Here is a 13,116-nt window from a genome sequence, read left to right as displayed (position 1 = left end):
CCAAATGCACTGTCAGACTGGCAATGTTTAACCCATTCAATAACTGAATGGCATTCAACAGTCCATACTGTTTTGGCCCTTTCAGCAGCAAGGATGTTAATACATCCAAAAAAAGAAGATAACCCGTGCAAGGACAGGAGTCATCTCTTATCTGTGGTTTACTTTGATCTGTTAATATTAGAGAGTTAATAACTAATATTTAGGAACTGAAAAAATGACACAAATTGAAAATGATTGATTGGGCAGCACGGTGGCTTAGTGGTTAGCACTTCTGCCTCACTGGGGTCATAAGTTCAATTCCCGATCATGGCCTTATCTGTGTGGAGTTTGTATATTGTCCCTGTGTTTGTGTGGGTTTCCTCCGCTTGCTGCTCTGGTTTCTTCCCACAATCCAAAAAACAGACTATTAGGTTAATTGGCTGCTATCAAATTGACCCTAGTCTCTCCGTGTGTGTGTTAGGGAATTTAGACTGTAAGCTCCAATGGGGCAGAGACTAATGTGAGTGAGATCTCTGTACAGCGTTGCGGGATTAGTGGCGCTATATAAATAAATAAATGATGATACACTTCATGTTATATAATATATAAAAGTACATGTCAAAGTTTCAAAAATTTGTAAGAATCTGGAAACATGTAGAAGATAACTGATTGCACTTAGCTAACGAGCAAAGCTACATACAAATATACATACCTTAAAGAGAAAGCAAATACAATACATTACAGTATATATAAGTCTGTGTAGAGAGCTTAACTGCATATCTGAAATAACGGACGTGCTTTAGTTAAGAGGGAGGCGGTTCTCTCAGTCAACAGGATGTGAATGACAGGCTTGCATACTTGCTTTGCAAAAAGGTACTTTGTGGATTGGTGGATTCATACATAGGGTGGGGCTAGTGATGTTATAGTAGTTTAAGTTACTAAAATTTCAGCTTCCATTAGGACATGGTCCTACAGTTGTGGGAAGAGGATTAAACTGTCTATCATGGAGTGGAGAGAGGTAATGCTATATTGAACTTTATTTTTTAAAAGATCTTAAGTGGAAAGTCAGAAAAACACTGAAGAATACTTACTTCATATAGGAAATATAATTATTTTATACTTTTATGACCAGAACAAAACCCACATCTAAAACATGGAACAGTTTGATTTGTTTGTTTAATCTTGTTTGTATTGAATATTATATCAGAATATAACAATATTATGGAATAACTACTTAAGTACTTTATGTAAGTTTAAAATTATTTTTAGACCTGATGACTTTCATTTGATAGCATAATCAAATAAAAAAATATTTATTTGGATTAAATATGGGAAAGGTGAACATAAATAGAGAAAAATGCATTTAACCAGGGCCCCTATTTTCACACATTTAGTGGGACACAACAAATGTAAACTTGCCCGCACCCCCCCTCCCCCCAGCACTTGCCTCCTTCCCCGGCTATACGATCTTGACTGAGGAGATCTCGTGAGAGTGAGTCTCACGAGATCTCCTCAGTAAGAAGAATACAGCGCGCACCCGCCCCCGACCGATCAATACTGCTGCTGAGCACTTTCAAGAGCCCCCTGGATGCCATAGGTCCCTGGGCTGTAGCCCAGTTAGCCCTATGGTTAATCCGGCCCTGAGGTAGTCTAAAACAATTTGGGGCGATTATCTTCAAGCTTTATTAGACCCTTATTGATGACACTATGGGCCTGAGTCATTAAGGAAAGTAAGGCAAAAAAGGAGTAAATGTTCTCCGGGACAAACCATGTTACAATGCAAGGGGTGCACATTAGTTTATTATTTTGCATATAAGTTAAATACTGGCTATTTTTTCATGTAGCACAAATACTTGATAGCTTTATTTTTACATCAAAATTTAAAGTTGATCTAGGACATGTCCTACCCCAACTATAAATCTGTCCCCACATTTTAAATTTACCTCCCCCCTCCAATGCAACATGGTTTTACCCAGGTGCAAAGTTACTCTTTTATATGCTTTGCTTTCCTTAATGACTCCGGCCCTATATATGTGGAAGTCTTTATATTACTATGTTTCTGTTTGTTACAAGATGTATTTTCATAGAGGATCTATTTCTATTTTTTACTGAGTGGTCCTTTAATGTCTTGTTTAGAAAACAAACACCCTCCTTTTTCTGTTCTCACCAAGCAGGAGAGCAAGATATCTGCTGTTTGCATCTCTGTATTATTAACGCTACACGTTATTTGTTTGCAGACATGTGATTAGCTGGAGGTGCAGCTGATCAGATGATTGACTGAATAATCACTGTCTTGGAGGCTAAAAATTGGAAGTTTAACGTCTTAAGTCGTCCTTCTTAATTAATAGCCTGATATGCTGGTTAAGGAGACCTCAGTATCGGTATGTTGGAGTCTAGAGAAAGATTTTGACTTGACAACAAATATCATTTTCAGCCTCATCTGTCATTTTTCTGTGTTTAATAATTCATAGGAGAAACACATTGCAAAGCTGACTTACACTTCACAATTATGCTTATGTCATTTCAATGCCTTGGATTATGGATGAAACCACCAAGTTTCTCCCCTCCAATGTTTGTCACGGTGAATGTGAGTTTATGTTATTTTACATGTCCTGACATCTGCAAGTATCCTGATGTTATTCTGGTCATCTGACTTCTATTTGTACCAGCATCCTCCTTGTCTTTGCCTTCTACCTATCTGCACCTCCTCTCTTTGGCAGACTCATCACCAGGAGTTTCTGAGCTGGTTAAGGGTCAACTGACAACAGTGATGCTCCATACAGACTGGCGGGAAGAGAAAACCAAAATCTACCCAAGTAAATATGAGTTCTTTATCCAAATGTCTAAGTGATGCTCACCGAAACCAATTCTGATATTTAATTCTATTCGCAGTGGGTGAAACGATTATGAAACATATGGATATACAGCAAGATTCCACGTAGATATCAATTACATTTTTCAGTTGGACACTGGAACCAAACTAAATCCTGCCAGACTGCTTGTTACTTTCACTGTAATAACTGAATTAGTCACATAACTGTCCTTGATAGTTGTTGATATATTGGATATGTAATTTAGGCCGTTTTAAAAATGTGTTTTTTATAAAAAAAATAATATTATATATATTTTCTATATAAATAAATTATAGTTAAGTTTTACCAGCTTTCATATGTATTCCCTATGTACCTTCCTAATGTAGTCACATGTCATAAAGAATTGCAATAGAAGTCTGAGAATTTGGTGATGTACTTAGGGCAGTGTTGGCTAACCTTTGACTTTCCAAGTGTTGTGAAACTACAAGTCCCAGCATACCCTTCCAGCAATAAGCTGCTATATATTGGCAAAGCATGCTGGGACTTGTAGTTTCACAACACCTGGAGTGCCACAGGTTAGCAAACACTGACTTAAGAGGTCCCAGGGTTTTTGATACAAAGATCAGAGCGAGCTCTTCAGCCCCCTACAACACACACCTTCTTACCTTTCTTCAAATCCACCTCTAAAGTATCTGTATATTGTATGTCTCTCTGAGCTGACTTTGTCCTCTTCATTGCTTATACTAACCGGAAAGCCTAATGCTTACAATATTTCTTCAGTCTGAAATTGAACATTCCCCCAAACAGCCTAAATCTCCCAGACTAAACGGTAACACCCTAGATTGATTAGGCTTCCAATTATTTACAGGGTCTACAATTAACCAACGGACTTGGTAGTCATCATTAGTATAGTGGTAAGCAGGAGCAGACAGGCCAAAGACCACATTGGTAGGCCGATGGCACCCATGACGTTATGGGGAGGCCTTATGGCTCGCAGTGTCTTTTGCTTGACGGCCCGGGTCTTATTCTGATGTGGGCTAGGAATTAGTGTGCTTCCTAGTTCTGGGGCCAGCCACTTTTGTGTATGTGCGGCACGCACTATCCTCACCCATTCCTGCCCTTCCCCTACGTTTGCATTCTCCCCTTTTATCTACCCCTACGGGCAGCAAGTCACGTGGGGCATATACCTGCTGATATGCAATTGATGCTCTATGTGTGCAGGCAGAAGTCAACAAACATCTCAGGAGTCTGAATGGAAAATGGTAAATGTGGTAGGGCTCTTCGTATAATGTGGTGTGTGTATATTTGTGGGGGGTGTGGGCTATTAATGTAATGGTGAGGTGAGGGTGGGGGCTATTTAATGGGAGTGTGGGATATCCATTTATTAGGTGGGCTGATGTTACAGTCAATTTATTTAAGGGTGGGGTGATGGGATTATTTGAATGCTTCAGTGACATGGGAGCTATTAACTGAATGTGGGATTGAGTTCGGGGAGAAGGAGGGCTATTTATTAAAGTTAGAATACTAGCAATTCCTTAACAGGGCTGGTTGAGGGGAAATAGGTCTATTAATTAAATGTGAATAGTATTAATTTAATGATGGTACTTGTTGGAGAAAATAGGACTATATTATTAATCTGATGGCAGGGATGGTTGTGGGGAAATAAGTCAACATATCAACTGCAAACGCCATTAAATTAAAGTTGGGTATGGATGTGGGGAAATAGGACTATGTATTAAATGTGAATGCTATTAATTTCATGTGAGGACTGGCTGGGGAAGTTAATAGGTCTAATTATCAAATGTGAATGAAATTAATTTAATGTCAGGAGTGGTTACAGGGTCTAATTATTCAATGTGATTGATACTGATTAAATGTCAGGGCTGGTTGGGGGAGGGGTACTTAGGGTGCTTGACTTTCCATATCTAATGTACGTAACCTTTCACCAAAGAGGATACTAACATTTCAGGATCTGGCCAAGCAGCAAAAGAGCTTTAACAAGTCAACCTTACAGAAGAGAGCATCACTGTCTGCCAACTGTCCTGATTCTGGTGGCTCAGTCCCAATTTTTGGGGAATGTTCCGATTAGTCAGGACTTTGTCCTGACTGCAGAGACACCTGGGAGGCAGTGGTGGGCAATGTGCAATCCCATAGTAATAGAAAGTAACGCTATGTAACACTAAGACGGTATCCATCTAACATAACAAGAATACAAGACAAGGATACATAAACATAAAACAATGGGATATAAAGGTGAACTTAGTCACATTCACATGTAACACCTTTACCACAGCAGATCAAGAAAGTGATACTGATACATCAGTTTCAGTTTATGAAAGTAAGTAAAATGAAAACTATGAAATACAGGCAATAAAATCATTTGAAAGAGGATGGTTAGACATGGATCGCACTATACACAGAGAGAAGACATTGGGATTAATGTCTAACATAGATACTTTAAGAGTAGTTTAGGCGATGATGATGTCTACTTGGGAGACTGTGACAGTCATACCATCACTGATAACGAAGTTAGCAATATATGTACAGCGTTAATAAATGAGGATGGGATCCATGACATGAAAAGTAACCATAATAGTAGTACATTGACACACAAAGAACACAGCCTCACATTCAAACATTGATGAATTTTTAGGCCTGAGACAAGGGAAAAACTAAAAGATAACCATATAAAACTTTCAAAAGTAAATATATCCTCATCTCAGCACAAACTTCAACAAATCATGACATTTCTACCAATCTATAAATTGGATATATTTAAGACACTCCTTGACATATACAAATTTATCAGAAAATTACTATGAAAAGTTTTTTGCTAAGTCACCATTAGAATGGGCTTTTATAAAAGAAGATCATACTAGTAATAAAACATACATAGATTGTAAGCTTGCGAGCAGGGTTCTCTTACCTCTCTGTCTGTATGTATTACCCAGTATTGTTTTATTTATGTTTGTTCTGAATTGTAAAGCGCTATGGAATTTGCTGGAGTTATATAAATAAATGATGATGATGATACACACAGAGCTGAAAATGCCTTTGACTTACTATCCAAAACTAAATAAGGGGCATCTTATAGAATCAACTGAGAAGTCAATAATAGAGGATTTGAAAATAATGAACACAACAAGACATAACAGCCAATTTAATTTAACCAAGGCAAAGACAGAGTAGTAAAGGGATTAAAATCAAAATGTGAGACAATAAAAAGCCCTATTACTGAGTTTAAGTCGAGTGTCTCAGACAACATTTGAGGTTAGAGACTTTGTGACACATGAAATCGACAGCATAATCTATGTGCTAGAATGCCCATGTAAGATGCAGTGTGTAGAACCATACAGAAGCTCAATGTCAACGAATAGATGAGGCACATCTGCAAAGATTTTGAATTACTTAATACTGCACAACATTATGCAATAACCCATAATTGTGATCCAAAGGTCTAAAGGTTACGGTCATCCAGAAAGCACCCAAGAACTGGAGAGGGAGAAATTGTATACACATTATACTAAGTAGATCTTTGAAATTAAAACCCTCATGCCAAGTGGTTTGAATGTAGACTTTGATGTTTATTCATTACTACAATGAAGTAATACAATCAAGGACCATGTTAAAAGACAATGAAAATGTGCACATTCTGTGATAATATGGGAATTGAAAAGCAAAATGTAGCCATGTGAAATCGCCATATAAATTAAAGAGATGAACTTATGGAAAATCCAAGCTAGAAAACCATGTTTCCAGATATTAAGATAAAGATTCATAAGCGACATGGATATTGGTATGAATTAAGTGACTGTAATTATGCATATATTGGCAGATCTAAGTATAGAATGGATGGATAATAGCCAAAAAATCTAATTTATTTTTATTTTACATTTTCTTCTTGCTTACTTATGTATACTTCTTTTTAATTTTATTTTTAAATTCACGTCTATTTTGAAGGAATGATAAGCAAGTTAAACTGCCAGAGATTCTAATCAGGTACGTTTAGAAAATCAACAAATAAATTGTGCAAATATGTATCTTTAGGATATCGATATGAAATAGATGTGCACGCAGGACATTTCTGGCAATGTTGGCCATTTGGGTCTTGATTCATTCGGGTTTAAAATAGATCACTCTATATTATATGGGACAAATTATTTCATCTACTTTCTATAATTACCTAACCCCAATTACAAAGCATGATAATTATGCTATGGCAAGGATAACTTTGTAAAAGAAGAGTTAATTTGAACGTAAGTACACCAAGAGTTACTAATCAGTGATGAAGTCACCAATTATTCTGTTAATCACTTACCCTATATATAAGCATATGAGATCACACATATGGTATTGCACACTCAATGAAACGCATTGGACACTATCTTTAATATACCTAGACTTCCATGCCCAGAAGTATTACACAGTGGAACACACAGAGGCTGTAACAGTGTTCATAGTGGCTCGTATTAAATCTAAGACTGTGCATGATTAAATTGTCCATGGTATATGAATTTATTTGCAAACCATTTACAGAGTGTATTATAACTGTGACTGGATCACTCATAAATAACTTAAGGTATGATTTTATTTAAATGAAATAGCGCAGGGTGCTTATTTATATAATTGCACAAGCACTTATATTGATATTGATGTATATGTTGATATAGGAAATTGTTATTTCTCAGACCAGGGTAGGAAAATAGTTTTTTCTGTTTAACCTTTCTAAAGCAAATGTCTCATTTCTGATGTATATATCTGATACAATGAGCCTTTGTTTACAAAGTCTGTTGTGTATTGTGATGTGGGGAAATGATTTGTTTGAGGGTTGTACTTTTTCTTTTGGAATGTGTATTCTGCAACTGTCTGAAGTATTGATTCCAGTTAGACCTTTTGACTTGCTAGTAGGTCTCATGCCTCTTAAATAAGATGAAGGATATCACAGCAAGGTTTTAAAGAATTTCATAGATAAGTGTAAATATGGTTGGCTTTGCAATGCATGTAAATCCGTGTTTGTGTAAACAGGTTACATCCTTATTCTAAAAATAGCCTGTGTCTGAACTGTATAAAAGGCACTGGCTTGTATTGAAAACTTGTTCTTCTGATTTCATCTGACTTGAGTGATCACCTAGTACCTTTAACCAGTGTGAGGGCAAATAAACATCTTGCTTCAAAGACCTGCTTGGAAACATCTTTAATATTGCTCTATTCCTGTGACCTGCAGATTAGACCCAAAATTTAATCCTTTCCTGGCTGTTCTGAGGTTTGGACCCAAGTTTTCCAGTACCACTGCTCTGCCTGCTACCTTTGCAGCCCTGGTCAGTGTGATAGGCCAGGGGGATCCATCCACAGCTTTCCCAATCCATAGTAAGAGGTCAGGAGTACCAGTCCAGGTACATCAGTAACGGGGTACACTCGCAGTACCCAGAAGAAACCCGGTACTGGATGCCAGTAAGGAGTCCAGTGGTGGCAGCATGTGTAAGCCCCTCCTACTGCAGCAAGAGGGCGCATTTGGGATAACAAAAGGGAACTGTGGCAAAGTAAGCCCAGCCGGTTCCCAGCAACAACAGACAGGGTGGCATAGGCGGTCCATCCTGTCACAATAACCTATTGGTGAAAACACATTTTAATTACTGATAACCTCTTGTGTATTCTCCATTTGGCTATGCACATATAGCAGAGCACAATATAGCAGAGGCATGCTTTTTAAATTCCTTGGAAACAACAACATCACGCAAAGAATAAGTATCTATTTCAAATCTCTTATTATATATGAATTGACACATTTCTATAGAATTAATTTTGGTGGGACTGATGTACGAGACCAAGATCCAACCAAACTGATAAAGATACGTGAAAGGTCCAGACCATTTTTAGTACCTGGATTCCAAACAACATGGGTGTTAAGAAAGAGTGAAAAATTAGAATATCAGAGAAATGGATTTAGAGAGCCAACACTGGGACATTGTGGTTCAATTCTGACTTCATGCACAGACACAATGCCGATATTCAGCAACTAATTTTTCTTTTTACGGACTATGATTAATTGGTTTTGCTACCTTATTTAATATTAATGTCTGAATTTCTGTGTTTTTCCATATAATCTATTTTATACAGTTCTCCTATTTCCCCCTCTTCTCTCTCATTCAACAACCACATACCATAATCAGGACATCATTTACAACATTGTGTACATATGACACACTTGAAGCATGTTTGTGTTTGTTGCAGTGACTCAAGGTTGAGGCTGAGAAAAGGGAACAATTTAGTCCAAGAATGTTTGAATGAAGAGCCTTGGGATTTTTTATTTTTTTATGTTGCTGGGGATGAAATGTGAAGGTTTAAGCCACGGAAGGGAAGAAAAGGAGCAGAGAAGTCTTTGGAATTGGCTTCTGCAGTGTGGATTGGTGAAGCGACATAGAAAGAGTTAAAATGAAGAGAACTGGCAGACTCATGAGCTCATGGTGGGAGAGATAAAGTGACAGTAAAATATAGGTAACAGAATACAATATGCATGTAAACTGAACTATTGAATACGTTTCTTTGCAGCTTATTAAAGGATATTGTAAAAGTGTTGTGAAACAAAAGCAAAACAAAGTGGCAAAGTAACACAGTATGATGTATAGAACAATAAAGAGGTGGGGGACTGAGTTTTACTGTTGTAAACTCCCCTTCCCACCCAGGGGAGGGAGAGTGTCATGCCCTGAGGTGTCGGCTATGAGTTTTGCAGGACCATAGAGTTTAGTTATGGGACTTGTAAGCTCAGAAGTGGGATTCAGATGAAGGGATTAAACATTATGGGGCAGATTCAGTTCCTCAAAATCCCAAAGGTCACAGCCCTTAGTTGGATGATTGGAGAGCAGGCCAAATTCACAGGCTTGTCAATGGTAAACAAGGCTTAAGTCAACGCTACTGGCAGAAAAGGGGCTGGTATTGTCCCTGCTGACATCAGGTGGTGGACATTTGTAGAAGGGATTGCCTTATTGAAGATGGGCTGCATCTGAGGCAAATTATATCTTAAAATTCTGACACGAGACAAGACTGCAATGTGGAAAATGAAAAGCAGAAGGAAGCAAGGTAAGAAACAAAGACATGCATGACACACGTCCAAAATGGAGACTTAACAAAACCCTTCTGCTCAAAAAAGATCACATCTTAGAAATAACACAAGAGATTACAGTATATATTGCCCTCAATTCTTCTCCAGATATATCTCAAGCCATTCTATGGGAGGCTCATAAAGCCACAATACGGGGGGCCCTTATTAAGATGTCCTCGATACAAAAAAAGAGGAAAATGAACGCATAAAATCCTTAGAATCAGACATTCAACGCATCACACTTCATCACCAACAGCACCCTAAAAAGTGAATCTATTTAAAGTTGTTGGCCCTTAAAGGCCAACTGAATCAAATTCTCTCTAAGAAAGCGGCCAAAACCCTCCTCTGGCTGAAACAAAAATACTATGAGAAGGACGATAAAGCCGATTCGATTTTAGCTTGTAAACTAAAAGCCAGACGAAAAATAAAATCTTATATAAAATCTTCCTCTAGTTCAATGCTCTATAACCCACAGCACATTGGACATAGATTTCGAGAATATTATGAATCCCTATACAATATCACTCCAGACTTCACAGATCCCCTTCTTCTAAAATCCAACATAAAAAACTATCTTCACTCGTGCCGGCTCCCTAAAATAACCCCTGCGCAACTTACTTCCCTTAATGCAGAGATCTCAACAGAAGATATCATTGACGTTATTAAAAATTGAAACGTCAGTCCGCACCTGGACCTGATGGGTTTACATCACTTTATTATAAGAAATTCATTGGCCCTCTGGCACACATGCTATCGGGTTTAACTTCATATTATCTGGGTGCAAGTTCGACGAGGCGACCACTGGGGCAGGGATTGTAGTCATCCCCAAACCTGGGCGGGACCCAACAGAGGCAGGCAGATACTGCCCCATCTCGCTTTTGAATGTTGATTTAAAAATCTTTGCAATGGTTCTCACCAATAGATTGAGTCTGGTGCTGCCCTCACTGGTTCACCCTGACCAGGTGGGTTTCGTCCCAGGTAGACAACCTTTGGATAACACTAGAAGACTGATCGACCTGATCCATAGAGCTAATACGGAGGCTCTCCAACAGATCTAAACGTCTAAACCATGTCCCCACGGCTGAATTCTCATTATTCATTTGGGATCGAGTGACTCGAACCTATGAACTGCGTTCCCGTTACCCACTGCTAGTCCCATTGTGGAATTCCTTTGATTTCCTCCCAGGATTAAATCATAAAACTTTACATCATTGGACTCATCATCACCTTCTCTTCCCATGGGACATAGCTCCCATGAACATTTTCCCCTCATTTGCAGAGCTTAGAAGAAGTTATAATTTCCCCAACACAATATTCTATCAATATTTACAAATTAGGCTCTTCTACAACTCCCTGCCTAAACCAGCCCTCACGGATCAGTGCTCTCCCCTAGAATCACTCTGCAGACATCCAATCTCAACGAGAGGCCTCAAATCCACATTATATCAACTGATCAATAATTTTGGCCTCCCATCTAAGGAACCCCATGAACTTGCGTGGGAGAAAGATACAGGGGAAACTATAGATCCCAAAGAATGGACTAAGATTAGAAATAACCTAGCCAAAACCTCTATTTCTGTGCGAGGTAAAGAAAATTCTTTTAAAATTTATAGTAGATGGTATTTGGTTCCATCTCGTCTTCATTCTATATTTCTAGCCTCCACAGACAGATGTTGGAGGGGTTGTGGTTGTAGGGGCTCCCTGCTGCACATCTGGTGGTCCTGTCCCATGATAACTTTATACTGGCAACAAGTTCATAGGTTGATATCCTCCATTACGCAAATTCAAATGCCTGATTCACCTCTTTTTTCAATACTCCCTAGGCCAATTCCTAATGTACCTCGCCCAACCCAAAAACTAATCAGGCATATTTTGAACGCTGCCAACTGTGTGATTGCATCTCACTGGAAGAGTACGATCCCACCCTCGCTTTCTGCGACCATAAACTCTATCTGGTCATCATACCATTTGGAAAGTATCACAGCTACTCTTATTGACACTCCATTACAATTTCATGCTGTGTGGACCCCTTGGACATCTTTTTATGAAAACAGATCCGCCCCTTATCTACCGTTTGACATTCTCATATTTAAACCTCATATACTACTCACCTTTTTTGAGATGATTGACTAAAAATATCAGCAACATCTTTTTCGCGAAGTTTGTATAATCCATCTACTTCTACACCTCCCTTTGATCCCCCCCCCCCTCTCAACCCCCAGTTTGTTTCCCCATACTTTATAGTTTCTCCTTTTTATAATTGTATACGCCAATACAGCATTTGTGTTACGCTTTCTTACACTTATAACATAATTATAAATGTTGTATCCACTGCATCCTTCTAAATTTTTGTACTACTCTATGTATACAATTCCTTTTTGATGTTATATATTTGTAAACTTGCTCAAATAAATAATAAAAATTATATTTAAAAAAAAAAAAAAGAAATACTGAAATATCACAAGTACAATTCGCCAATTGGCTCTAAAGCACAACACAGACACCAACAATTATTAGAATGAAATCAGATTACCAGGAAAGTCAGAAGTAGACCATTATCGTCCAGTGTATGCACTCATTTTCGGACTGCAGGCCCCAGTGTAAGATCCTGTAATCCTGACAATGACCAGAATATTCATCTAGAAGGAACTAGTGTCACTGAAGTTACAGATTCTAATATTTAACATATGTAAGCGCCTAAGTTCGTATATTTGTTCATACTGGTATACCTAAGATTTAGTGGCGCACGCAGGGGGGGTTTCTGAGTCTCTAGAAACCCCCCCCCTGCGCTAACTAAGTGGCCACTGTTCTATACAGCAGCCGCGGCGCTGTCAAAGAAGCGTCCGTGGCGGTGTTGTATTCTATACAGCACCGCCGCAGACGCTTCTTAGACAGCGCAGCGGCTGCTGTATAGGACAGCGATGGCGAAACGGAGCAGCAGCTCTCTGTTTTTTTTTTTGTTTTTTTTGGGTTGGCGGGGGGAAATCCCCCCCCCAACAATCCTCCGTGCGCCGCTGCAGGCCGCATATATTGAAGAGTATAATAATACCTACCCATTTATTTTTGTACTATTATAGATCTGTACAATTAAGCAGAAATCCACAAAGCTCTTTATGAATCACTACATACAAAGACACTGAAAAATTAGTTCACAAAGAAAGATGCTTATTCCCTGAGATGGTACAATCAGAGACATTTCTGTTGCCTGGCTGAGAGACAACGAGT

The 13,116-nt window shown here is 38.6% G+C and overlaps 2 protein-coding genes and 1 long non-coding RNA gene across 5 annotated transcripts in view; 2 read left to right on the top strand and 1 right to left on the bottom strand.

Moving 5' to 3' along the window:
* Positions 1–13,116, bottom strand: part of LOC142104325 (uncharacterized) — a 190,069-nt gene that overhangs the window by 76,891 nt on the left and 100,062 nt on the right. The window lies entirely within an intron of this gene.
* The window catches only part of LOC142104326 (cytochrome P450 2J4-like), a 258,403-nt gene that overhangs the window by 175,376 nt on the left and 69,911 nt on the right, over positions 1–13,116 (top strand). The gene's annotated exons all lie outside the window — the stretch shown is intronic.
* Positions 2,246–3,051, top strand: LOC142103518 (uncharacterized). Its single transcript, XR_012679387.1, has 3 exons — positions 2,246–2,360; positions 2,700–2,795; positions 2,872–3,051. It is a non-coding gene; the product is annotated as an uncharacterized LOC142103518 (long non-coding RNA).

Source organism: Mixophyes fleayi, chromosome 10 (genome assembly GCF_038048845.1).
Source record: "Mixophyes fleayi isolate aMixFle1 chromosome 10, aMixFle1.hap1, whole genome shotgun sequence".
NCBI lineage: Eukaryota > Metazoa > Chordata > Amphibia > Anura > Limnodynastidae > Mixophyes > Mixophyes fleayi.
The sequence above is the reverse complement of the archived record's forward strand: the minus strand, read 5'-3'. Positions and strand labels throughout refer to the sequence as shown.